This window comes from Hylobates moloch, unplaced genomic scaffold (assembly GCF_009828535.3).
Source record: "Hylobates moloch isolate HMO894 unplaced genomic scaffold, HMol_V3 SCAFFOLD_21, whole genome shotgun sequence".
NCBI lineage: Eukaryota > Metazoa > Chordata > Mammalia > Primates > Hylobatidae > Hylobates > Hylobates moloch.
Window position 1 is genome coordinate 2,905,383 of NW_026652296.1, and position 4,393 is coordinate 2,909,775.

The following is a 4,393-nucleotide window of genomic DNA, read 5'->3' on the forward strand; positions in this document are numbered from 1 at the left end:
TCCATCCCCACCTCCTCCTCTGTCTCCTCCTTCTCCCCTTTCTTCTTCGTGGGCATAACCACTCATTAAGTGCGTATTCTGATCTGTGTGCACACAGGCAGAGCGTCTGTGTGGACTGTATCAGCAAATCCTTCCAGAGAGTGTCCCTTTATCCTTCTCGGTCCAGTTCAGACATAGCCAGCACCCAGGCCTCTGACTCCAGGTCCACGTTCTTCCCATTTCTCCATGCACAAGACAGTCTAGCACTCCTACACAGTGACCAGACCAGCACAGTCCCCAAAGATGGGACAGGCTGTGGCCGGAACAGCTGGGCAGAACAGCTGGCAGTCCTTCTTGCCCCGTTTTTTTCAGTGCATAAATTCCCTTTTCTTTGCTTCTTTCATCTGGCCCCAGGCTTGGTTCCCTGGGGGACAGGGAAGAAGCAAGCATTTCCGGGAGGCATACTTGGCTTAAGTTTAGGCTAAAAGCTTTTTTAACACATAGAAATGGAAACTGCCAGAGCCCTGGGGTTAAACCCTTCCAGTCCCAGTTCTGTTGGTAAAACAGAAAAGAGAGCTTGTGTGGAGCTGTTGATGGCTGGTTCTCGAGAGCGGCGGTGGGGACGGCGCCGGGCCGCTGTAGCTGTGGGCCTGGTACTCGGAGGGCAATGTTAGTGGGAGCAGCAATAGGCTAGTGAGGGTGGGGGGAGCGGTGAAGGGGTGACAAGAAACTGAGAACCTTGGACCCCAATTTTTAGTGGTTGGGGCTTCTAGACGATGAGGTGAAACTTCCTCACTGTAGATGGAAGATTTGTGCAAATCTCAAAGATGTCATGTTTGCAGATCTAGGGAAGGTTTATTTAAAAAATTGTGGTAAAATACGCACAGGATTTTACATATGGCTTAGGGTCACTAAGTACATTCACATCATTCACATTGTTGTACAACTGTCACCGCCTTCCATCAGAAGAGTTTTTTTGTTTTGTTTTGTTTTTTGTTTTTGGGACGGAGTTTTGCTCTTGTCTCCCAGGCTGGAGTGCAGTGGTGCCATCTCAGCTCACTGCACCCTCCATCTCCTGGCCTCAAGCGATTCTCCTGCCTCAGCCTCCGTAGCAGCTGGGATTACATGTGCCCATCACTACGCCTGGCTAATTTTTGTATTTTTAGTAGAGATGGGGTTTCACCATGTTGGCCAGGCTGGTCTCAAACTCCTGAGCTTTAGTGTTTTGCCCACCTTGGCTTCCCACAGTGCTGGGATTATAGGCATGAGCCACTGTTCCTGGCCTAGTAGAACGTGTTCATCACCACAAACTGAAATTCAGCCAGGGTTGAATACCTCCCCGTTTCCCCTCCCCCAAGCCCTTGGCAACCTCCATTCTCCTTCCCGTCTCTATGACTCCGGCCACTTTAGGTGCCTCCTCCAAGTGGAATTTTCCCATCTGTCCTTTCATGACTGGCTTATTTTGCTTAGCCCAATGTCCTCAAGGTTTGTCCATGTTGCAGCAGGTAACTCTTTCGAAGCCCTCCCAGCTGACATGTGTAGACAGACTTTTCTGAACTTTCCAAAAACATGCCTGGGGCTTTCTGATCCCGTGACGTAGGATCAATCATTTCTTGGCCTAAGAAACCCATGAAAATGATTTGCTCATTTAGGGACCAAACAGAATGATTACGGTGTATTTAGAGTGGGGAACAGCCACATTCTTGAAGGATGAACATTCAGAGCTGACAATGTGACAGATTTTCACTTTTGCCACCAGAAACAAGCACTGAGCTTCTAAGGAGAAATTCCTAGCTCTGGTGACACTAACAATAATTGGCCAGTTTTATGTAACTTTTATTGTAACAGCAATAAAAGTTTTAGAAACTTCTTAAAATCTCCAGCCTGCAGATCTTTGCTCTGGGGTCGATTCCAGCATCTTCCTAGGACTCCCCTTCCGGCTAGGTTCTTGTCAACAGCTCTGGGCAGCATCCTGATCTTTGGTAAGTTCCGACACTCTGGTTTGTTTTAAATGCTGTCCAACCATGCTTCTCACAGCACCTCATGTCTAACACATCAACAACCTCTCAGTGATTTGATGTGGATCTGACTCCACTCTGGGTCCTGTCCTAAAGCAGGATTTCTGAGCTAAAAGAGGATCCTTGCAGAAAGGCGGGAAGTCATGCACAGGCTCCTGCAGTCTCTCCCGGGGGCCCACCATCCTTCCAGTCTTTTCTTGGTGGAACTTTCACTCCCTGCTCAATGCTTGTAATCGGAAAGGAACGGCATACACACACACACACACACACACACACGTATATACACGTATATATACATGTGTGGATTATACAGGTGGGTGGAATGCCTGAGGTCAGAAGTTCGAGACCAGCCTCGAACTTCTGACCATACGTATATATGTATATTTATATATATACATATACACACACACAGACACACACAGACACACATGCACACACACACACACACACATATATATATATATATATATTTTTTGGAGACAGTGTTTTGCTCTTGTTGCCTATGCTGGAGTTCGTTCAGTGGCATGATCTCAGCTCACTGCAACATCCGCCTCCTGGGTTCAAGTGATTCTCCTGTCTGGGATTACAGGCACCTGCCACCACACCCGGCTATTTTTTGTATTTTTAGTAGAGACAGGGTTTATCATGTTGGCCAGGCTGGCCTTGAACTCTTGACCTCAGGTGATCCACCCGCCTTGGCCTCCCAAAGTGCTGGGATTGCAGGAGTGAGCCACCACACCCAGCCGGGCACATACTTTCTACATCAGCACTTCTAAGCATGCACCCCATGAGCCGCTTACCCTGGAATCACCCCAAGACAGGGCCCGCAGAATCTGCATTTTAAATCATCTCCCCACTAGGTTCTTATACTCACCAAAGGCTAAAGAGCAACTGATTGTCTTATGTTTGAATTTTTTAGGGCAAACTTGGGTTATTTTTATAATCAAATAAAAATCAAGATAAATAGCTGTTTTATTTCTTGTTTCTTTTTCCAGCTGTTTTCTTCCCTTCCTTTCTTCTCTCCTTTAGAGAACCGAAGTGAAGACCCTGCACAGACATCACAGCACCTCCTCTACCAGACCTTCTGATTCAGGGGCTGCATCTTTGAGAATTTCCTCAGGGGTCAGCTTTGGAGATCAGCAGGGAGGAGGGTGCTCACCCTAGGAAGCGGGGACGCTCTAGAAACTGGGCTCCTGGCTGTGGTCCTGGACAAGATTCCCAGGCTCCAGGCTGGCTGTCTGCACCTGCTACCTATTCCCAGGGGAGTGTGGGAGGCCCAGGCTGAGCAGCACAGCCTCTTTCCTGGAGGAGCTATCACTGTGGGGCCCCTGCTTTTGTTGCCAAGGGCCCAACCTGGAAGCCCCTGGGTGCAAAGTCAGGTGTCTTAGAGGCCAAGGGAAGAAACCCAGACCTCCTTTTATTTTCTTCTAAAGAGTAAACAATACAGCTCATAAAATGGATGAACTCTTAGACTTTTATAGAATCTTCTCAAGAGAGCCTGCTCTCCAGGCCCCCACAGTCCTGGGTGCAGCACGGGCCTTCAGAGAGAATCCCAGGCCTCACAATGACACCATTTCTGTCACACAGCATCCTCAGCTCCTCTGTGCTGCTTTTCCCTGTGAGGTGCTTCCCAGCACTCAGCATAATGACCAGCACAGGAACCACCTGCTTTCTCTCAGGGTTCACCTCCTCAGTGTCAATGTCCCACTGCTGTACTGGGAACTCCACGAAGCCAGAGCCATGACTGTTTTGTTTGCTGCTGTGTCCCTGGTGCCCGGCATACAGTAGGCCTTCAATATACTGTTTGTTTACTAGCTCAATAAACAGCATAAAATTCCCAAATCCTCTGAATTTATAGGATCACAGAATGCAGTCATTCCACTTTTCTTTCTTTCTTTCTTTCTTTCTTTCTTTCTTTCTTTCTTTCTTTCTTTCTTTCTTTTTTCTCTTTCTTTCTTTCTTTTTCTTTTTCTTTCTCCTTCCTTTCTTCCTTCCTTCCTTCCCTTTCTTTATTTCTTCCTTCCTTCCCTTTCTTTCTTTCTTTCTTTTTCTTTCTTTCTTTTCTTTCTCCTTCCTTCCCTTTCTTTCTTCCTTCCTTCCTTCCCTTTCTTTCTTTCTCTTTCTTTCTTTCTCTTTCTTTCTTTCTTTCTTTCTTTCTTTCTTTCTTTTTTCTCTTTCTTTTCTTTCTCCTTCCTTCCCTTTCTTTCTTCCTTCCTTCCTTCCCTTTCTTTCTTTCTCTTTCTTTCTTTCTCTTTCTTTCTTTCTCTTTCTTTCTTTCTTTCTTCTTTCTTTCTTCTTTCTTTCTTTCTTTCTTTCTTTCTTTCTTTCTTTCTTTCTTTTCTTTCTCTCTTTCCTTCCTTCCTTCCTTCCTTCCTTCCTTCCTTCCTTCCTTCCTT